The following is a 24,153-nucleotide window of genomic DNA, read 5'->3' as shown; positions in this document are numbered from 1 at the left end:
GTAGAGAGAAGGGAAGAAGAGAATGAAGGGTGATCTTGAAGTGGGGTATTTAAAAATTTTAGAATTTTAAGAGGATTTGATTTCCCCCTTGAACGCGCTTTTTGAGTGAAAATTTATTAAGCGAGGACGCACATTTAAAATAAGCGCCTTCAGTGTTTGTAATTTTTTTCTGGGACAATAATTTCAAGGTACACACAAATGTGTGTCCTCTATCCTTCAAAATTTGGAAGGCTGACATTATTTTTAGGATACACAAAAATTGTATATCGTAAATCAGTGTGTGTCATTGTTTGCGTGTCATTAAAGGGTATTTTTCTTGTAGTGATGTTGACATATACAAATAACAACAACTACCAAACAAGTAACCACATATATTTATAACAAATCGATCTGCCTAACACTTTACTACAACAAACTAACATCCTAACATAAAGAGGATATATACTGTAGTACAAAGTATAATGAGAAAACTCACCTCACAGCCGAGCAGACAAACACCACAGCTCGTAGAAAAGTAAATGCTAGTACTAGGAACAACCTAACATTAAATAGAGGTCAAACATTAGTCTAACACCTAAAACTACCAAGTTGACCAAAAGTCAACCTGGTCAAAAGTCAATGATCAAATTCAAAGATCGAGTCACCGTATCGTGGCCAAACTCTACGGTCGCATCGTGATGCGTAGACGAAACTATACTCATGATTGAGCCTGCCACCGCGTAGTGGTTTACACATCACCGTGTCATAGCCAAAGCCCCAAACAACGTAATGGGTTAAGCACTTAACACTTAACCTCCAGAGCTTAAAATCTCAGATTGGATTCTTCTAAAGATCTTAATGGATAAAGTTTCCAACTTTATCCCTTAGGACATCCCAATAAATCAAGATCTAAAACCGTAAGTCCAAAAACCTCACAAAAGGTCATAACTTGTGGATATACCCAAAACAAACCCCATTTCTTCATTGAAAAAGGTCCAGAAGCTAAACATATCATTTAGAGGTTCTGGAGTTCATCAAACTCCAAGGATACAAAGGTTTTGGGACCAAAACATCACATAATGGACACAAAACCCAAGATACTCATAGATCCGAAGGTAAAATCTAATAAAGCATGGAATTTTTTGACTTACAAGGGTCCAAAATATGAATGAAGGTTGACTTCTTCAAGGATTAATCTCCCACCATGAATCTTACAAGCGACAACACCAAAACAACCCAAAAAAAGTACAAAAAATTGATAATAATAGAGAGGAGATGCTCAAAGTTGTGAAAGGGAGGCTAGGGTTTGTTCCTAATGAGCTCTTGACATGATAGAGGCAGAGAAATGGCCTAAAACATGGAGGTAGAGGCTTTAAATACATAGGAAACCCTAGTTTTATGGGCTTGGGTTGCACAGCTCACCATGTCGTGGTTACGGGCTTTCACAGATTTCCTTTCTAGCTTTAAAAAATCATAACTCCTTCGTTCAATACTCGTTTTCGGTGGTGTTTATATACACGTGAAGGTATTAACAAGCCCCACAATCCTATATAATTATTTTCAACTTAATGCATACCAAACTTAACTAATTAGTACATGCAAAAGGGTCCAAAATATCACTTTTTCCCAATTTATCCTTTTGGCTCCCAAGGCACAATTCAAGGAATTAATTCACATAAACCCATATTATGAACATCTAATATGATCTAAACTTTATTCCCTTGAAGCCCAAGACCTTTACTCGATCAAATTAGCATCCATTATCCCAAATTTGAAACTTCTCGAAACTGGATGTTACATAACTTTAAAGAGAAATTCATCACCAAGCTTTCCAATTTAGCAACTCTTTTGCTATTGTTGGCCTTTGCAAGCAGACCCTCCAAGGTGTCCAATTCCTGTTTCATTTCTAGCAACTTCTCCTTGTAGTATCCAGGCTCCAACCAGTTATCTATCTAGTGGAAGTACTTACATTTCTTCCTTCGAGTTTGCATCAATATTACATTTAAAACAACGATATAAATAAACCTTTCCAATTCAAACACAACGTTATGATCAAACATCTGAATTAGAACAAATGAACGAAGATCATAACTTTCAAGGTGGACCTCACAAAGATCATTGCTCAAATAGGAGCTCACAAAGATCATTGCTTAAATCGAGGCTCACCAAGATCATTACTCATATTGGAGCTAACCAAGCTCATTGCTTAAATCGAAGCTGACCAACGCCATTGCTCAAAATCAGAATCACAGATCACCAAAGATCGCAGATGAAAATGTGAGGTCACACAAACATCACACATCAAAATCGAAGGTCAGAGTAACCAAAATCCAAGCTAATGAATATCACATTCAAACATAAAAACACAAATTTTAAATATATCGAAGAGTACCATGGACTTTGGACAATTCAAAAAGCAGTGTGCAAGGTTTTTTCTCATCCACAAGATCCTTTCGAGGGCATTGAACTTATATAAGCATTTCTTCACTTCGCCTTCGTTACCGAAGTGTTGTAGGGCTGAGTTGCAGGAAGAAGATGGTGACATTGTGAACAAATGGTTTAGAAGAACTATGCTTTTGGCTGTCGAATAAGGGAGCGAGTATGAAGGAAGTGTGTTGAACACGGGCATCAATTAATAACGGCTTGGCGGTGTGTCATACACGTGGGATAATCCTTCCAAGTCAGCATTGCCAACTCAGCCTCATAACCGGCTAAACCTTTAAAATCTTGCAAAGAGACTTAACTGACATGTTAATACTAATTTTATTGTACAAAAGACACCTTAATAACCAATTAGAGTCAAAACCAAAAATTTATTGTACTATAACGTGAAATCTTTTTTTAGGGGATCCCTTTTTCTTCTTTTTTACTTTACACTTTTCCTTCGTGGCGCCGGTCTCAATATTCAAAGGCATGATTTGTTCGCACACTAAAATAAGTAATGTGCAAATTGAGCAAATAAAGTTTCAAATATAATTTCAAAAGTCGCTCGTATGTATATATTTTATATTCAGAAATTATCCCAATCATTAAAATATTCAATTCAATATCAATGTCCAATAATATATAAATATACATTACAATTACAGCCATATCACTAAACTTCACACCAACTACTTTCTTCATTCTTAATTCTTACTAACAAAATTTTTTAGGCCTAAACTCGATACCTTGAATAACAAGACCAGTCTTCCAATTCCCTCCGTTGACCTCCACCTCCGCCGCATCACCACCTCCATTAAAATACTCTCCGATCTCAATCTCAAACCATCCATCGTCTCTTTGTTTCAGACCATTCTCTTTAGAAGGCGGAGGCACCACATCCCAATTCGCAAATCCTCCTTTACTAAACATCCCAATTCCTCTCCTTGATCGGAGACCTCGTCTCCGCCCTGCTTCAGGGTCGAGATACACCATCCGGGTTTGACTCCGGTCGCCGTGAAAACCAATACAGACCTTCACCGGTTGGTACTCAAACCCATAAGCTTTCGATGTTGTTTTGAACACAAGAAGAGCAACGTAAGTTGTATCAGGGGAGAAGATTGACGTATTGATTTTGCCGATGATTTCTAGCAAACTCACACTGATAAGTTCTGCTACCTCTGTGAATCTGTAAGCCGAGATTTGAGTTAAATTCAAAGAGATAACATTTTGTAAGTCCCTAATCTGCTTGTGTATCAATCAGATCCGTTTGATGGTGCGGAATCCCAATCAAACGGATGATGTCAGATCAAATAGAAGAGAAGGAGAAGAAGAATAATGTGAATCTCAATGTATTAATGAATAGAATGATGATCCTTTACATGAGATTCACACACACTCACACACACTCTCTTTTCTCTAGTTTCTCTCTCTAGAACACCTTCAAATGCACACACTTAAGCTCCTCTAGTGTTCATCACTCTACTCCTCACCCCTTACACCTATATTTATACATAAGAAACATGGGCTTGGTGAACATGGGCCGTAAATGGGTTTACGGCCGTAAACCTGTTTACGGCCGTAAACACAACCGTAAACACGTATACGACCGTAAACACCATGCTGTTTACGGTCCAAGACACAAAAATACATTTTCCTAGAAAAGCAAAGTATAAACCATATTTTTGACCCAACAATCTCCCCCTTGGTTTATAGCTTTCTTTTCTTTTCTTAAATGACCAAACAAGCTCCCCCTAAAAAGTAGCTGGCTTTCTTGTTCATCTTCATTGTAAGCTTGGCTTCAGCATTTATCTTCAATGAATGACTTCATCTTGAGCACTTGGGCATTTCTTCAAGATTTGACATTAAACGCACATTGGGTGAGGAGGCTTGACGTACTGATTCTTGAAAGATAGCGCTTTCAGTTTGAGAATCTTCAGAGAGAACATCAGAGAGAACAAATCTTCTGGATCACTTCAGCAGGTTAATAGATAGCAGCAGACTGATTGAGGAGGCTTCAATGCAATCCGTCACCTAATCTTCAAGTGCAGCTTCACCTTGCTTCTGGGGTTGAAAGATTGAATGACGAAAGAATAATCTTCATTTCTTGCTCCTTCGAATGAGAATTCTTCGATGATCACAGATGAAGCCTTGGCTCAGAAATCTTCGACACAAACTCCATGAGTTTCATCTTCACCTGAATTCACTTTTCAAGACAAAACAAAACTAAAAGAAAACTTAGCACACAATATTTTTGGATTTTTCATATTTTCTGAAAAACAAATAAAACAGAAATAACACTATTTTTGGATTTTTAATTTTTTTGATTTTTGTTTGGTTTTCAAAATTTTTAATTCTCTCCTAATATTTAAATTAGAAGAAAACTATGAACAAATTAAACAAAAATAAAAATGATATCTAACTTTAAGAGTGATTTGGGATCAAAGTTTTTACACAACCTTTATCCGTTTATCAGTACCTCTCCCTTCATGAATAGATCTGGTCAATCGCCGGTATTGTGTTCCACTTAAACACGAGAGATTATGACAAAATTAGGACATACTATAAGTGACAAGACAATGTGATCCTAATTTCCTAGATAATATTCCTTAAGGACCATTCAGCTGACGATGACCAAAGATATTGTTATCCACCTAAATTGAGCAGCGAGATCTACAGACAACCTAGTGATTGTTCAATTTTAAATGTACTAGAACATGTTTCCCGCTTCCTGACATACCCCAATAATCAGGAACTTCCAAAGTACTCCTTACTTTAGGTGAGCAGACAATTATTATGAGAGAAGTCAGATTTAGAATGCATATGCTATACACCCAGGTCGGATCTCTTCCAATCACCCAGAGGGTGAAACATATGACTAACCATATTTAGAGGGATTGAGAAGTAGAATGGTGCATATGCTGTGTACCAGGTCGGATGGTTAATCATGCAAAGGAGACAGCATATGGCTAACAGGCAGGAAGAATTGCATAGATAGAAGATACATAGAAATAGAGTTGCATATGTTGCATTCCAGGTCGGATGTATTTCAATCACGCAGAGGAGGCAACATATGACTAACAGAAGGAAAGCAAGAAAATAATTTTCTACAGACCTACTTTATCGGAATTCCCCAGTCGCCCCATCAATACCGGAATTAAGGACAAAGTCCGTACATCGAGGAAGAGTTAAACCACAGTTCTAGATACGGATAACTTTAATGTGACCGGTGGATTATCATGTATATCTCCCTGCTCAACCTATCTGAGCGTCGTATTGTCAGGCTAAATGGATCTATCTAGGTCAAGATTTTTCAAGTCTCTAGATTCCTTAAGTTCACCAAGCCTAGTCAAATCCATTTTAATCTCTCGTGCCTACCAGCGCATCAAACACAGAGCCTAGACAATTCAGATTCAGTCCCTTACACAGATTCAGATTATCTGTTATCACATGATTATATCACTTCCCACAACATCTCCCTCAAGCACATTCCATAACCAACATATTTTTTTTTTGATTTTCTGATTTTCAAATGTTTTTGGATTTTTTAAAATTTTAAAATTTTTGTTTTGTTTTTATTTCTTCCCCTAAATTTGTGCATAGGAGAGAAACGAAAGTAAATGCACAAATTTAAACTATCCTAAAACAAAAACTAGTCTTTAAAGCGAATCAGCTTAAGAAAAACTCAGGAGTATAGAGAGGAAAACTCAAACCATAAGTCACCGATTGAATTTGCATCCAGAAGGTCTGAGAACAGCACGCGTAATCTCAGAACAGATCCGAAAATTCTTCATGTCATTAAGCACTAACCCCGTTTGTGATCTCTTCCTTTCTTCCTTTCCCGAAAAGGACACATACTCCTAAAAAATGTTCTGAGTGTTGTACAGTTGAGATATGTCTCCTATCATGTGCCAGGAACAGCCACTACCAACAAACCGAAGTCTGATGATATGCCTCCATAGCTGCTCCGACACAGAGCGGGATCAGTTGGTCTTTGGAACCCAGTCCATTTTGAAAGTGGGTCGACCTTTGCAATCCTTGCACGGTACTCTCTCCCATGACATATCCTATTTATCACAAATAGAAGATGAAGAAATATTAGAGTCATTAGTTGATTTGGGAGAGTGAGCCTTTGGAACCCATTTGTAGTTGGGTTTAACCCATTTCTTTTTCGATCTGATGGGTGGCTCGGTACTTGATTTTGAACTTGATGTCGGCTGTTGAGATGACTTTGATTTTGGCTTCACGGGAGCATCTCTTGGATTTGGCTTCTTGGCCGGCATTTCCTTCTTGACTTTGGGATTTTGATTCTTGTCCTTTAGATTTTGATTCTTGCTCTTCTGTGCATTCCAGTCATTATTGTCTGAACGTGACCTTGAGGGGTTTCTTTTGGAATGTCTCCCTCTTGGCGCGTTTTGCCATCCATGTGCGTAGTAGGGAACGTATGTGCGATTTGGACAGTTTCGGGCAATGTGACAAGGTGTTACACAGTGAAAACAAGTCTTTTTCTTCACTGGGAAATTGTTTCTTCCTGCCCATGGTGGCGTGTCTTTGCCTTCTCTCTTGCTTTTCCCACACGCACAGTTGCAGCATGCATTCTGTTTAACTTGATTTGGTGGCCTGTACTTCTCAACAACAGGTTGATCAGAAGCAACTGAGTTCGAAGCAACAGATTCAGAGCTCAAGGAGATGTTGGTTTGTTCAATGGTTTTCTCCTTGTTCTCATCTTCTACTACTTTACTATCAGACACACTCTCTTCAGCTGCTTGCTTGGATTGATTTAAGGATTGATCTGCAGGGGAAGTAGAAACGTTAGCATTTTCAACATTAATAAATCCTCCTGAAACAAAACCAGATGGCTTGCCATAAACCATGAATGGTTCGTTGGTAGTCTCCTCTTTAGACAAAGGTTGATACTGATATGTATGATTAAAAGGAGGAGGTACATTATCATATCCTAAACCCTTTGATTGATTATGTTTAAATTGCATGCAATGGTCTATCATGTTGGCAACTTCTTCGCTTGATACATCAAACTTTTTAAAATCAAAATTTGCAGTTTCAAATTGCCCTTTTAATGTATCAAGCTCAGTAATTAACTCATCATTCTGTCTCTTGATATAATCATAATGTTCACATTTTTCACTATAGTCTTGCTGAATTTTCTTAAAGTCCTTTATTTTTGTTTCTAATTCAGCCTTCAGGGGTTTCTGTCCTTTCCTGAGTTCATATCCTTCATATCTCAGGTCCTCAACTTCTCTTTTTAATAACTCAATTTGTTCCCGAAGAAATTTAATCGTATCTTCACTAGATAGTGTACATGAAACTTCACATGATTGAGAACATGAAACTTCATTGACCGGAAGGTTTACGGAACTCATTGTTTTTCTACAATTCAAAGCGTCAAGTTCTTCAATTATATCAGCAAGACTAAGACGATTGAGATCTTTTGTCTTCTTGATGACAGCCACGTTCATATCCCACGATTTCGGAAGTGAATTCAATAGCTTTTTATTTATCTCAGATTTGGTCAAGAAGATCCCAACTATATTCATCTCAGTAGTGAGTGTGGTAAACCGCTGCAACTGAGCTTCCAGGGTTTCTCCAGGGATATAATCGAACATGTTGAAGTTTTGTCTTAACATCTCCTGACGACTCTCTTTCATGTCTTCAATTCTCTCGTAGACCTCAAAACCATTTAAAACACAACTAGAACTTAAAATTCAAACCCAAAAAAAATATTCCCTTTGACTATAAACCTCAAAAGTCAACCTTAAAAGTCAAATTTAAAAAGTCAAACTTAAAAGTCAAACTTGAAAAGTCAAACTTAAAAGTCAAACCGAAAAGCTAAATTTGAAAATTTAAAAGTTAAATGAGAAAGTCAAAGTTTAAAGTCAAAGGTCAAAATTTAAAAGTCAAAGTCAAAATTTTAAGGTCAAAAGTTAAAAAATAATGTCAAAAATTAAAAACTAAATTTTTTTGGATGAAAATGGAATTTTAAAATAAAAAAAATTGATTTTTTTGGGCTAAAAGTGCCAATTTGCGAAAATGGGAACCGAGAAGGACTGGTTTTGAATTAAATTTCGAAGGAGAGTATCGTCTGGTAAGTCAGCTTAGTTGGTAAGGCGCTTGGTTGTGTTAGCAGGAGACCCGGGTTCGATCCCCGGCACCTACAACTCTGTTTCAATTTTTGAAGTGCGAAGGCGAGGCTGCTTGCGAGGACAAGGTGCGAGGCTCCTGAACGAGGCGAGGTGCGAAGCGCTGATGCGAAGCTTGCTGCTGCTGAGTCGACTTCCTTAGTCGTTCACCGAGCCGAATTCCGAACCGATGCCGCAAACTCCGGCGACCATAAACTCCGGCGACCGTAAACACATTTACGGCCGTAAACTCTGGACCGTAAACCCTTCAAAGACCGTAAACACAGCTTCAGATCGCGAAAAAACGACGTTTTTCACCATTTTTGCTCCAAAACTCGATCAAAAACTCGTTTTTATGAGAAACGCGAAGAACAAACCCCCCCTAATTTTCAGAGATCTATCCAAAAACGCAAGAACCTTTCCAGAATAAGATCAAATCGGCTCCAGATCTGACAAAGATGAGTGATACAATCCAAGCTCTCATACCACTTGTAAGTCCCTAATCTGCTTGTGTATCAATCAGATCTGTTTGATGGTGCGGAATCCCAATCAAACGGATGATGTCAGATCAAATAGAAGAGAAGGAGAAGAAGAATAATGTGAATCTCAATGTATTAATGAATAGAATGATGATCCTTTACATGAGATTCACACACACTCACACACACTCTCTTTTCTCTAGTTTCTCTCTCTAGAACACCTTCAAATGCACACACTTAAGCTCCTCTAGTGTTCATCACTCTACTCCTCACCCCTTACACCTATATTTATACATAAGAAACATGGGCTTGGTGAACATGGGTCGTAAATGGGTTTACGGCCGTAAACACAACCGTAAACACGTATACGACCGTAAACACCAAGCTGTTTAGGGTCCAAGACACAAAAATACATTTTCCTAGAAAAGCAAAGTATAAACCATATTTTTGACCCAACACATTTTGAATTTATCATCTGTAAAAGGTGTTAATTAATACCTTGATTCTGGTGTTTGTGTCCATATCCAACAATTTGGAAAATCGGAAGAAGCAATTGACAGCTGTCTCGCTGCTAACATGTAACATTTCTTCCCGCTCCCTTTATCCAACCAGAAACTCTGTTGAAAAATAGATGAAAAGAAAAATCCGATCCACACAACTTTCGAAGCTTCATTCCTGTTTGGAGATCTCAAAAACGACATTTAATTGTTTTGATTGGTAGAAAAACATCAAAAAGTGTGAAATCAGATAGGAAAAATTTTCAAAAATATACCTTGCTTCCTTCGTCTATGATGACTGGATGATCGCAGAGACGTAGATATACCTCCTTCTTCGATCCGACTGCACCACCGTCCTCCGTCTCCAACAAGTACTCCGGCGGTGTGAAACTCTCCCAAACGCTGTCCCACTGTGCCGCCTAACGGAAAACGGAGTTGACGGTGGACAATCGGGAAGCATCTCGAGGGCTGGTGAGTGCCAATGCTTCTGCTACGAATCCTTCCGGCAAAGATTGGAAGAAATCCTCCATAGCAACTTTCAGTTTTGAAAAAACTTGCCAGATTAGTGGTTGAGTAATCATGGTGTGTGGGTATATATGGAGAGACTACGTCAATGGATAATGTGTACGAATAAGGTTCATGAACAAAAAGTCAAAAACCAAAAGTGGGAATTGTTGTGTCTTTTATGTGGTGTACAACTGTCCATTTTTCGTTGCTTTCTGTACTTGTGTTCAAAAAGTTATTTTACTTTTACTTTTATTTATTATTTCCTTGTTTGTGTTTTTAGTCGTCATTATAAACATGTTACATTTGAGTTGTTAATTTCATACACGTAAGGGAAAATATGTAAAATAGTTTTTTTGTAGTTTAATGAATGGCTACTTGGCTAGTGATCAAGTTACTTTTACAAATAGAGGGAAAATTACTTATGGAGGTAACTATTTCTTATGTTTGTTAACATATTGATAATTTTTTTATACACCTATAACCAACTAACTTGTTCATATTATACCATTATTACCGGTTAACATAGGTTACAACTGACGTGGCTAATTTAAGGCTTGACTTGCATATACATTATGCTACATGGCATAATACACATCATTGCATTATAAAGAGGGTGATATACGGCTCGTTCATTAATTAAGCCCTAGATCGACATTGACAATGGCTTCTTCTGCTTTATCTTTCTCTTCCAAACAAAGTCACGAATTTCAAGTTGACCATCCATGTGATAACAAGGTACCATCTCATATGAAGACTTCAAGGACCCCCGATAATACTGGAAGAAAATTTCGAGTGTGTCAAAACGCACTGGTAAACCATTTTTTTTTTTTTGAGTTATTGCTAATGGATGCCTCTTCTTCATCTTTCCCTTAAATTTAACCTTTTTAATACTTTTTTTGAAGAGTATAAGAACTCCAAAATGTAAATTTTAGGCATGGGTGGATGAAGATGAATGCACAACGGATGGTATAAGAGAAGAGAAATTGGGAGAAACCTGCAATTACATTGGAAAACAAATTAGTATATGCACGATGAAGCTGGAACAAGTGAAGAACATCGATTTGGTTTTCAGACAAGAATTTGACAAAGTAAATTGGAAGTTGTTTACTCACAAAGTTGCATTGTTTGTGTTATCTTTCTTATATGTAAAAGATATAGTTATGAAAGTTTGATGTGTTCTTGTATCCTACATGATGTATTATTACTAAATCTTGTAGTTCATGAAGTTTTGAATGTAATGAAAGTTTGATGTATTATGACTAAATCATGTGTTCTTGTTACTCGATGTAATTGGTAGAAAAGTCTAATTGCCACAATGTAATTGACATAAAAATCAAATACAAACATCTAAATAATCATTACAAGAGGATCATTGCATATAAGTTTAGAATTTAACAGAATTCAGTAAATGGCAAGAATTTGGTATTCTTTCATTTATCATAAGGATTTGGAATTGTGAAATGAGCATCATTGAAATGTTGTCAATTGATCTATTTCACAAAGAAAGGACCATAGGTAAACATAGTATGCATGCTTGGAGCATGAGATAACTATTGTTTTAATTCAAGTATTAAGTTGATTAGTCGAAACATTATACAATGAATAATGTGTAATCAATATGGTGATTAAATAAAAGGTGTTTTATTTATATTCATAAGTTCTAAGACCATATTGGATTCGATTATTCTTGTGTTTCACTTTTCATGTTTTGACTTCCCGAATAACTAGGTTATTCAAACTATCCACAGTCGATCATACTTTGGAAGTAGGTATTGAGGCAAGACTGTCATGAATCTGACTGTAGATTGTCTAGGTGTTTTAGAAATAACACAAGTTTGCTGCAGTGTTCATGAGTACTCCTGGAATAAGATTCAAGTACTGGATTAAACCCACGCTCATCTGAATCACTTCATGGATTTTATCATGAGTGATTGTGAGACGATAATATCTTATATTCTTGAAACCAAGACATGTGAGTTGTTATTTACAAGTCGGTTGCACATTGACATATGTAAACGCACCAGTAACTTGGTGTTATAAAACATATTGTTGTGTGTGATTTGATGAGTAAGTACAAGCAAGAATTTGAGTCAAAGTTTATCCATTCCTTTTACCCTTAGAGGGATAAAAGTGATATATGTGGGCCCCTCGATGATTTAGTGATGACAACCCTAAGTGCTTGGCCAAGCCTGGAATGATTTGATTTGTTCAATTAGTCGGTCGTCATAAATTGGAAATCGGGAAACAACAGGTGGACAGAGAGAATGATTATAATCCATGTCTCGGTCCATATGATATCTTGTAGAATAGAGGAATATATGATCCCTTATCTAATGGACGCGTCATTGACTAAGTCAGAGTTTGACAGCGGCTTTTAAGAGCTACGATTGCTAGTTGGGTTGTGGAGTCGTACTTGCAATAATAGTTATTAGACTTATCCAAGTGGGAGACTGTTGGATTAGGTGTCTAAGCCCATAACTATAATTGGTATGTACTTGACCCGAGAGTAGCATGGTCCATTTCGGGTTGCATATCACCAGGACAATTTGATAGGATGGATACTTGAGTAAGAGGTTACTTATGATTTATTAATATATTATAAGTTGTAATATATTAATATGAAATCATATTATTTAATTAGTATTGATCAAGAATTAATTTGGAATTAATTGTGTGATCAAAAGAGACTAATTAAATATATGGGGATTGATTTGGTAAATCAATGATTCTTGTAGTGTGGGCCAATTGTTATTTAGGATGGGCTAAACCAATATGGTAATCCATGGATAGTCCATGGAAGTTTAACCCATGGAGCCTAGGTAATATGAAAGGTCATGGGGATTAGGGTTTGCATGGATGTAACCCTAGACTTTTCCACACTATAAAAGGACTCCCTTGGCACCTAAAATCAGACACTAGAGTTTTTGGTGTTAATTAGAGCCGATTTTGGAGTTAGCAACATCTCTCTCAAGTTCTCCTTTGTCCTAGGTGTGTTGTGAACCGTTTGAGGCATCACACTTGGGGTGCTAAGTTCTTAAAGGCCAAAACTACAAGCTACAACAAGAGGTAATTCTATAACTCATATTTATCTTGTTTATATCAATTGTATGCTAGTTGTAGGATGTTAGGTCATATTTAGTTGGTTTGAGCTAGGCATTCATTTGTATAGGCTGTGTTAGTATTTGTTCATGTATTTGTAAGGGTTTACGTTTGGGTGGTGTTTGCGGTTGGGTGTGTTTACGGCTGTAAACTCGTTTGCGGCTGTAAACACGTTTACGGCTGTAAACGTGTTTGCAGCCACTGTTCCCTATATATAGTGTCAGTTGGTGTCAGATTACTGTAGCCGTTTACAATCGTATGTGTGTGTTTCGAGTCCATTGTACCTGATGTTTGCAGCTAATATAAATGTGTGCAATTTGGATCATTCTTGCTTCTACTCCTTCTTCTTTTATCATTTTTGCTTATTCTTTGTATTGATCACTAGTTGGTTCTTAGTTTTTAGGGACTTACCATTGGTATCAGAGCCAATCTAGTGTCAAATCTGATCAAGCTTAGTTTACGGGTGTAAACGCGGCTGTAAACACATCCATTTTTGGTGATTGTTCAAGCTTATTATTGCAAATCTTCATTGTTGCTGCTAATTGTTGCTTGGTTTTTACTACTGATTGTGAATTCAAGGCTAAAAGGATCATAATCTGTGTTTTGTCAAAAATCTGGACGTTTGCGGTTGTAATTTGTTTATCAATTTACAGCTGTAAACTATTTTCCGGCTGTAAACTCTTTGGATTTACAGCTGTAAACCCTTGTTTCCGGTTGTAAACCATTCCTGGCTGTAAACCGTTTACGACCGTAAACCCTCATTGGCAGTAAACCTTATTCGGCGGTAAACCTCTCTCGGTTGTAAACCCTTTGCGGCTGTAAACCTTTCACAGCTGTAAACCTTTCTCGGTTGTGATTCTCTTTGATTTTTAAACAAGTTTATTTTTAATTAAAATTAAAAAAAAAACTAAAAAAAAAATGGAACCACAAAACAATGCAATTCATCAGGAATTGGATTCAATCATGGGAACTACCACAAGAATTCCACGTCTACTGTCTGCCGAAGGATTTCCTGAATGGAAATACAAAATCGAAAAATACATCAAAGTGAAAGATTTCAAGATTTGGCGCAACATTCTTAAGGGTCCAGTTAGAATCACTACTACTCTTGAAAATGGAACTGTAATTGACAAAGAGTTTGAAGACTACATGAATGAGGATTTTGAAAAAATTGAAGAACAGGAAAAGGCTTTGGCAACTCTAACAATGGCTTTACCCCCTGACATCGCTCAAGGTTTCAGGGAATATACTTCTGCCAAAGCACTTTGGGAAGCACTGATAGAGGTCTATGAAGGAAATGAAGATATGAAACAAAGCAGACAAGACATGCTTCGTCAAAAGTTCAACTTGTTTAACCATGTTCTTGGAGAATCTCTTGAGGCTCAACTCCAACGATTCATTACACTCACCACTGAAATTAGCACAATTGGAATTTCTGTACCACGATCTGAGATTAACAAGAAACTGCTGAATTCTCTTCCCAAGTCATGGGACATGAACGTCTCTGTAATCAAGAAAACCAAAGATCTCAACCGACTCACTCTGGCGGAAACAATGGTTGTCATTAAAGCTTGCGATTTGGATGATAAGCAAATAGAGATAAACCATGTGAACTCCTACTCAACAGCCAATCTGGGAATTTCATCGAACAATGCATTTTCATCCTTCACTGTTCCACGAACTCAGGTTTTTTCTGTACCACAAACCCATACTATACTATCATCCATGCCATATGCACAAAACCATGATGTTTCTCATTCAGCCTCTTCTTTAAAAGCTCCTCCTTCTGTATCCACTCCTAAGGAAACTGAAGAGAATATGGCTCTAGCCTTTGGTCTAGTAAATTGCTACAATGCCTTCGTAGCTGGAGAGTTGCCTCCCCAAATTTCATTTGTTGATCTTGACCAAATTCACCCTGAGGATGTGGAGGAAGTGGACATTACCTGGCAGATTGCAATGACGGTTTTCAGGGCTAAGCAGTTTTCCAACAAGACAGGGAAAAACAACTGGGGCATGAATGCTGATAAGAAGGTTGGGTTTTAACAAAGGAAAACTGAGATGTTTCAACTGTTATGAGCCAGGGCACTTTGCTCGTGATTGTCCTAAGCCAGATAGAAGAGAAACCCGTGAAAGGACAATGGTACCAGTAATGAACAACAGAGGAACAACATCCAACAGTGAAACTGCAAATTTAGCAGTAGTGGCTCAGACATTTGGATGGGAAGATCAAATTCAAGCATTGAACATTTCAGGACCTAATAATGCTCACCTGGCACAGATTAGTGAATCTCATGAAGAAAATACTGAAGAAGATCCTGAAGCTGAAATGATGCAGCTACAATTTGCCTTCATGGTATCTACCACTTCTGAGCTTGAGAAGAACGAGGCCAGTAACAATTCTTGTTCTCAAAAATGCATTGATACTATTAAGTTTTTGCGTGATCAAATTGGTTTATTGTGTAGAAAAAATGAGGACCTTAAATACAAAGGCTATACCCTTAGGAAAGGTCAGAAACCCCTGAAAGAACAATTAGAGGCTAAAACTAAAGACTTTAGGAAACTTCAAGAAGAATATAGCAATAAATGTGCAAATTATAAATATGTTAAGGAACAACTTGCTAGCTTGATAGCTAAACTTGACACATTGAAAAACAAGTTTGTAAATGCAGACTTTCATTTCAGAAAATTTGATGTGTTAAGCGAGAAAGTCGAGACCATGATTGAAAAACAATTGAAGTTTAAGGATAATCAGAAAAAGGGTATAGGGTATGATAGTGTTCCTCCTCCTTTTAATCACAATTCTTTGTCTATCCCTATGACTCAGGAAGAAATGGACAGAGAGGCAAATTTAGAATATGGCAAACATGATGTATTCGTGCCAGAGAGTAGTTCTAGGGTAAAGGATACTAATGTTTCTGATTCACATGCAGATTTACCCTTAGACCAAGGCAAGCAAGCAGCTGGAGAAAGTTTTTCTGATAATAATGTTGTGTTGCAATCTGATGTTTCTGTTATGAACACTAATGTTTTTGTTTCAAATTTGAAAACTAATGTTTTGGTTTTTAATGATGTTGTTGTGAACACTGATGATTCAGATGTTTCTGAACAGTGTGGTGATGTGTCTGACAAATCTAAATCTCATGAATCTGTCACTGGCACATGCACGCCACCTAACCTAGTCACTCATTTTGAATCATGCACATGCACATGTGGAAAAACTAAAGAATGAAATAAAGTCACTAAACCAGAAAAGAGCGGTAACAATTTTCATGTAAAGAAGCATACATGTTTCAACTGTGGAACCCCTAGTCATATTGCACGAAACTGTCCAAAACGTGCATTTGTTCCTTTTTATACACAAAGGGGAGTGAATCAATCACGAGGAAGATCTCTTAAGAGAAAATCCTCGAGATATCATTCAGTTGATGGTGATCGGAACATTAATAAAGAAAGAAAATGGGCTGATCTTGAAAAGAACAAACGGTTTTTAAACAAAAATTCAACAGGTACTTTAACGAGACCGGAAGTGGTTAAGCCAAATTCGGTATCGTCAAAGTCATCGTCTGGGTCTTCAGCTAATCTTAGACGGAAACCCAAACGATCAAAACCAAAGAAAAACATTTCTAAAACACCTGTAAATGTTTCTAAACCTAATTATAAGTGGGTGCCCAAAATTTCAAATGTCCAATCACCTCAACGTTCTGTGTGTGCATCTGGTAATCAATCTGTTTTGTCAAATGAAAAAGTTAATTTTGTTGCTTACAAAGGAAACCCACTGTTTCTATGACCTGGGTTCCCAAATCTAATTAATCCCGCACATCGTGCATGAACAACTACGGAGGAATATCGTCAGACCTTGGTATGTCGATAGTGGTTGTTCCAGGCACATGATAGGAGACATCTCCCAATTGCAAGACATTCAGAATTTTAACGAGGGGTTTGTTTCCTTTGCGGGAGAAGAAGGAGGAAAGATCACTCAGAAGGGTACAATGACAAATGGTGTGCTTAGCTTTAAGAACGTTAACTATGCTCCTGAGCTGAAACACAGTATGTTGAGCGTATCTCAGATCTGTGATAAAGGCTACTCGACTCATTTTACGAATAAAGAGTGTCTCATTCTAAAGCCCGAAATCATCATACCTGAAGAATGGATTTTGGTTCTATCTTAATGAGAAGGGAATGCCTATGTTATTGACATGAATCATAACAGTCCCGAACAAATCACTTGTCTTTTCTCTAAAGTCTCAGAACACAATGCCATGCTCTGGCACCGTCGTCTCAGCCATGCTAATGCCAAGAACCTCAATCGCCTTGCTAAAATTGAGATTGTGCGCGGTCTTCCCGTCAAGGACTTCATAACCTTTGAAAAGTGTGTGGCGTGTGCTCTGGGCAAGCATCATCGCAAGCCACATTTGCCAAAGACGGTCAATTCAATCAACAAGGTTCTTCAATTGTTGCATATGGATTTGTTTGGTCCAGTCAACGTTCTTAGCATCAACAAGAATTCTTATTGTCTTGTTGTGATTGATGATTACTCTCGTTTCACATGGGTTTTCTTTCTATCCAACAAGAGTGGGATTACTGACTTAATCAAGAAGTTCATTGTGATGATTGAGAATCAGGCGAATGAAAAGGTAAAGGCGCTTCGAAATGACAATAGCACAAAGTTCAAGAATGCAGTTATGGATTACTTCTGTGCAGAAAAGGGAATCTTGCGTCAATACAGTTCTGTTCGGACACCACAGCAAAACGATGTTGCAGAACGGAGAAATCGTACCCTGATGGACGCTACAAGGACGATTCTTTGTGATTCCAAGTTGTCGGTCTTCTTCTGGGCTGAGGCGATCAACACTGCTTGTTACGTTCAGAATTGAGTCCTGATCAACAAAGCTCGGATGAAGACCTCGTACGAGATATTATACAATCACAAGCCATCAGTCGCTCATTTCAGAATATTTGGATGTCCTTGCACCCTTCTTCACCTCGAATCCAACCCCAAATTCAACTCAAAGGCCGATGACTGTTATTTTGTGGGATACGCCGCACACACTGCCTACTGAGTATACAACAAAGCCACCAAGAAAATTGTGGAATCTTATGACGTGCGTTGGCTGGAGGAGAATGAGACAGATGCGAGAGTTGGACCTGACTGGTTATTTGATTATGCATCATTGTTTAAATTCTTTAATGTGTATTCTGATAATGTTTCAGGTTCTTGCTCACGCTCAAGTACAGTTGTTGAAGATGAAGAGGAAGATGTTGTGTACAGACCACCCGTGGTGACTCCAGCGTCTCCTAGAGTGGATGAAGCTGCTCCAAGTACTTCCTCAAGTTCTCCAAGTCAAGGAATCTGTTCTGATGTTGAAGCCACTCCTCTTACTCCTGCTGAAAGAGAAGTCATGTCAAGGGATACTTCCACTGCTACTCAATCGTTCATGGAGCTTCTCTTTCCTAAACCAATTTCAAATGAATACGTGGCAAGTACCTCTCACGATCCTAGATCGTCTGAGGCTAGTGATTCAGCTGAAGATAGATTCTTTAATATCAACACACTTCCAGTCGCAGTCGATGATGTCACCCATGAAATCCCAACAAGAATTCAACGCGATTATCCGATTGAAAATGTCATCGGCCCACTTGGCGAAGGTGTTAAAACGAGAAGTGAGAGTGGAGATGTCAATACATGTCTCTATTCTTTCTTTACCTCTCAGATTGAGCCCAAGAATGTGACAATGGCATTAAATGAACCAAGTTGGGTTGATGTAATGCACGAAGAGTTAAATCAATTTGAAAAATTGGGTGTTTGGAAGCTAGTTGAGTTACCGAAGGGCAAGAAGTATTTAGACACACACTGGGTGTTTAGAAATAAGCAAGATGATTATGGGGTGATTGTGCGCAATAAGGCTAGATTGGTCGTTCTTGGATTCAGGCAGATCGAGGGTCTAGACTACATAGAAGTATATGCTCCGGTTGCACGTTTGGAAGCCATCCGTATATTCCTTGCATATGCTTCATACATGATGCGTCATTGACTAAGTCAGATTTCGACAACGACTTTTAAGAGCTACGATTGCTAGTCGGGTTGTGGAGTCGTACTTGCAATAATAGTTATTAGACTTATCCAAGTGGGAGACTATTGGATTAGGTGTCTAAGCCCATAACTATAATTGGTATGTACTTGACCCGAGAGTAGCATAGTCCATTTCGGGTTGCATATCACCAGGACAATTTGATAGGATGGATACTTGAGTAAGAGGTTACTTATGATTTATTAATATATTATAAGTTCTAATATATCAATATGAGATCATATTATTTAATTAGTATTGATCAAGAATTAATTTGGAATTAATTGTGTGGTCAAAAGAGACTAATTAAATATATCGGGATTGATTTGGTAAATCAATGATTCTTGTAGTGTGAGCCAATTGTTATTTAGGATGGGCTAAACCAATATGGTAGTCCATGGAAGTTTAACCCATGGAGCCTAAGTAATATGAAAGGTCATGGGCATTAGGGTTTACATGGATGTAACCCTAGACTTTGACACACTATAAAAGGACTCCCTTGGCACCCAAAATCAGACACTAGAGTTCTTGGAGTTCATTAGAGCAGATTTTGGAGTTACAACATCTCTCTCAAGTTCTCCTTTGTCCTAGGTGTGTTGTGAACCGTTTGAGGCATCACACTTGGGGTGCTAAGTTCTTAAAGGCCAAAACTACAACCTACAACAAGAGGTAATTCTATAACTCATATTTATGTTGTTTATATCAATTGTATGCTAGTTGTAGGCTTTATGCTTTGGAAACAATATTACATGTATAATTAGAGAAAACATAGATCCAAAGCATTTAGGTTTGTATGTGCACCATAGGATGTTGTAGTATACTAAAACCCAACACTTTTAAGACTGTATGGCTTGTTTCCTTCTCTTCCCTCTCAGTCTGATCCCTTTTCCTTTTCAATGCCAATCTTCCTGCTAGCCTTCTGTTTTTGGGGGCAATGGCTTGTTGTAATCCACTTGAGGCCACATAGCACTACCATTGAGTGGCATAATGTTATACATGTAAAAACTTAAGTAAATTGATGTAGAAAACCATTATCACACATAGTCCTTAGCATCCCTATTGAGGCTTGAAAAGGTAGCATATCCATACACACAATGGTAACCTGTTAACTGCCAAGCCATGCATCCATATGTCCTAGTATTAAGGTCCACAAAATATGCATCGAAATCTAGCCTCAACTCAAATTGCTGATAACCAGAAGGTACCACTTACGAAAAGCTATCCACAATCACATATGTTTTAAGTTAGAAAAAATTCAATATGACATACATATAAGCCAAAACAGTTAAAGGACTTACCTTTGTTGTTCCTTAAGCTTGGTCGACATCAATCTAATGGAAGGACATATGTTTAAGTCCTAGGATTCTCCCTTGCTCTTATAGATACAAAGCCTTTGAATCACATAAATTTGAATTTCTTCTAACATGGTGATGAGTGGTTTCTTCCTAGCAGTTTCAATCACTGAATTAAAACTTTGAGAAACACCATTTACATATGCATCACAACTCCTATCAATCTGAAAAATGATTTACACCAGGTTTTAGGGTCCCTTTCCATGAGATGATCATAATCCAATGGTTCCAGTTTCTTGATTTCATTAATATGGTGCTCAAAATTGGGTTGGACAGTTGATGCAACAGCTCTCCATAAAATCTTCCTAAATATTTCACCCTTAAATCTTTTCCTGAAATTAGTATAGATATGCCTAGCACATTGCCTATGCCATGCAACTGGAACCTTTTCCTTCACAACCTCAAGTAATCCCCATATTTAGTAGATACAAATCAAAAGCTTAAACATATTAAGTATGACACAAAAGACAATAAATAGAACATTACTTTGTGTTGGCCTGATATAATGATTAGTCCATGCCTAACTCCCATTCCAATTTCATCAACTAGAAGATCAAGAAACCACTTCCATGTTTCTTTATTTTCCATTACAACCACAACCCATGCAACTGGATAAATATGGTTGTTTGCATCACAACCAATGGTTGCAATAGTTGTCAATGCATTCTCGATCGGTGGTCATTTCGTTCATCATCAATGACTGAGGTTCTTCAAAAGTTTCGAGCTTTATCAGTTGAAGTTCAATGGATGCGTCAACTTATCATCAAAATTTGTACATTGTACATTTTGGTTTTTGGGTATGGGTACCCTCATTTGTTGGTTATAAAAGTTTTGTTCATAGCAGGCTCAGGTTTGGCAGTTATCCTTGGTTATTAGAAGTTCGGACATCGGAGCAACGTTGTTTAGTTTTTCAGGTATGGCTTGGGATCTACGTATAATCCAATTTTGGCATGTCGTGTCGACAGGGTTGGTATTTCGATTGGTAAAACTAGGGTGTTAGCAACATTTCTGAATATATTTGGAAGTTTATCGAGCTAGTTACGTATTGGTGGGATCTGTTTAGCTTCAATTGAGGTGTCGGATCTTGTATCGGTCATTCATGAGGTTGTATCTGTTGACGGTTGAGGTTTGTCATTTCGTTAGATATGTTGGTACTTCACCCTTTGGGTAAGGTTGTGAGGAAGAAAGAATGCAGTAGATCTAGGGTTGGTTATATGTCTCCCATTGGGGGTGTACATTGTGATAGTGCGTCGATTATGGTCATGACGGGTACATGTGGACTGAGTAAGATAACATGAGAATTATTGGTTAGTATTATTGTCATGGTTAATATTTTAGTTATAGCTTTCAAATTGGAACAAGAGTATGACCACCTATCTCATTCTCTGGTTGTGTGCGGCCATGTTTTCGTCTGGTTTTGCATTGGTATCAGCCTATGTTGTAAAAGGAATTGTGCTTGATAGAAGGGTATGGCCCATGTTGTATTCGGTTAGCATTGAGATGGATGTTGATTGGGTTCCTGCAAGTTGGTGGATTGATGGTTAAGTATCTTTAGGCCCTGTGGTACTGATCGTGAGTCTTCAGGACAGTGATGGGATAGTGGCAAAATCAACTTAGTATCGTAAGCTTACTGTTCGAGTGGCTAGAGGGTGCCACGAGGTATTGTGAACCAGTGGTTGTATGACTCATATGGGTTGGACCCAGTAGCTATCTGGTTAAGTCTCTTAAGTCTCAAATCGTTAGTACTATTGGCATGGTTGGGTGTTACTATTGGGTTTTGAGCATTCTAACACACCTAAGGTGTACATGCAACCCTAATAACCTTGGATCTATGGTTTCTATAAAATACATGCAAATAAGAATTTCCAAGGTTTACATCCTAACTAGCATAGCATGGAAAACTAGAATCATAATACACTAGAAGAATGACATACCTTTTGATAGTGATTGATTGCTTGGAGTTTGAGAGCCTAGCACCAATAGTGTGAATGCCTCAAGTGGAATCACAAATCACCACAAACTTTGGAAACTTGAGAGAATAGTATAAGTGTTCTAGAAATTCGGCCACCACTCTTGTTCACACACAACTAGTGCCATTTCAAGCATCATAAGCTCCTTTATATAGTGTGGAGGATTAGGGTTACATCCATGTAAACCCTAATACCCATCACTCTTCCTTTCCAAGGATCCATGGGTTAAAAGCTCCATGGACTATCCATGGACTCCCATGCATGCCAAACCCATTCCAAATGAGTATTAGTCCACACTACATAAAATACAAGAGCCCATATTTAATTAGTCACCTTTTTTATCACCAAATTAATTCTAAATTAATTTATGATCAATACTAATTAAATAATATGATTTCATATTAATATATTATAACTTATAATATATTAATAAATCATGAACATACTATTCTCAAAAGATTATCCATACAAATTGTTCGGGTGAAGTGCAACCCAAATGGACCATGCCGGGTCGGGTCAAGTGCATCTCTAATAATGTTATGGACTTAGACACCATATCCAACAGTTAGTGCATTTTGGTAAATGGGAGACTCAATAACCAACTAGTTTGGATCATGTGGACAGTAAAAAGTTGCTAGGAGTATTAAATGTGCATCAAAAGTCTCTTGATAAATGTGTGCATCATGAACCCTATTGCTTGTGAGTTGTTTATAAGAGTTGAGTTACCAATGTTGGGTATCAGTTCAGGAATCTCGAGTCATGAAGTTCGTTGTAAATGCATCGAGTATTTTGTCAGGTGGTAATATACCTGAGCTGATGAGGGGTTTGGATGCAAGTGAAAATTTTTGGATTGCCCATCATTATACTCGTAAGAGTAGCGGGTCAGTGAAACCTTTTCGGGAAGTCAAGTGTGTATACAAGGTTTTCAGGCACGATATCGGAGTTTGGAATCTGTAACAACCCGTTATTTCAAGTCAATAAAACTCTAAACTACTACTATGTTCAAGTAAATTCACAAGCTAACTTGTTGCTATTGGAACTTTGAATGCCTAGTGTGCATGCTTATTTAATCTATATATTAGTATATATGCAAAATAGGGCTTGTTTATAGAGATAACAAAGAAGCATGGATAGAAACCTAAGCTAAATTAGGATGGTATAATTCAACATTTGGCAAAAGGTTAAGGTTTAAATCATAAATAACCCACATATATGTGTTTTCGCCCAAATGTAATCAAGAACAAACGGTTTTCGCCCAAGTAATTAAAAGAGAAAGGGGTTTACGGTTTGGAATTAATTCAAAAAGGGGGTTTACGGATTTGGGATCAAGAATCAAAGGGGTTTACGGTTTGGGAATGACACCAAAAGGGTGTTTACAGTTTGCCTACATCCGAAAACACCATCCCCAGGCCCATTTGGGGCGAAAACTCATTAAGGATCTATTTGTGGACCGAAAACCCAAAGCTAAGGCCCATTATGAACCGTAAACACTCCCTATACATAAGTGTTTTGTCGAAAACACAATTCATTTCTCACATTTCCATCCGAAAGCACTTCCATATTTGCTCTCAACTATCATCCGTGAACACCATAAACTCATAGGATTCTTGCCCAGATTCCTTCAAATCTTCATATTACCATCAA

At 37.7% G+C, this 24,153-nt stretch overlaps 1 pseudogene across 1 annotated transcript; it reads right to left on the bottom strand.

The window, feature by feature from the left end:
- Positions 1-3,016: 3,016 nt before the first annotated feature.
- LOC145157416 (putative F-box protein PP2-B12 pseudogene) lies at positions 3,017-10,094 on the bottom strand (annotated as a pseudogene). The gene is made up of 3 exons (XR_013737189.1): positions 9,789-10,094; positions 9,515-9,633; positions 3,017-3,589 (listed from the first exon to the last, which is right to left on the bottom strand). The product of XR_013737189.1 is annotated as a putative F-box protein PP2-B12 pseudogene (transcript).
- Between the last annotated feature and the right edge of the window lie 14,059 nt (positions 10,095-24,153).

The sequence above is a fragment of the Lactuca virosa genome, chromosome 2 (genome assembly GCF_052849685.1).
Source record: "Lactuca virosa cultivar CGN04683 chromosome 2, Lactuca_virosa_CGN04683_v6, whole genome shotgun sequence".
Lineage (NCBI taxonomy): Eukaryota > Viridiplantae > Streptophyta > Magnoliopsida > Asterales > Asteraceae > Lactuca > Lactuca virosa.
Note: the sequence above shows the minus strand (reverse complement) of the source record. Positions and strands in the feature narration are given on the sequence as shown.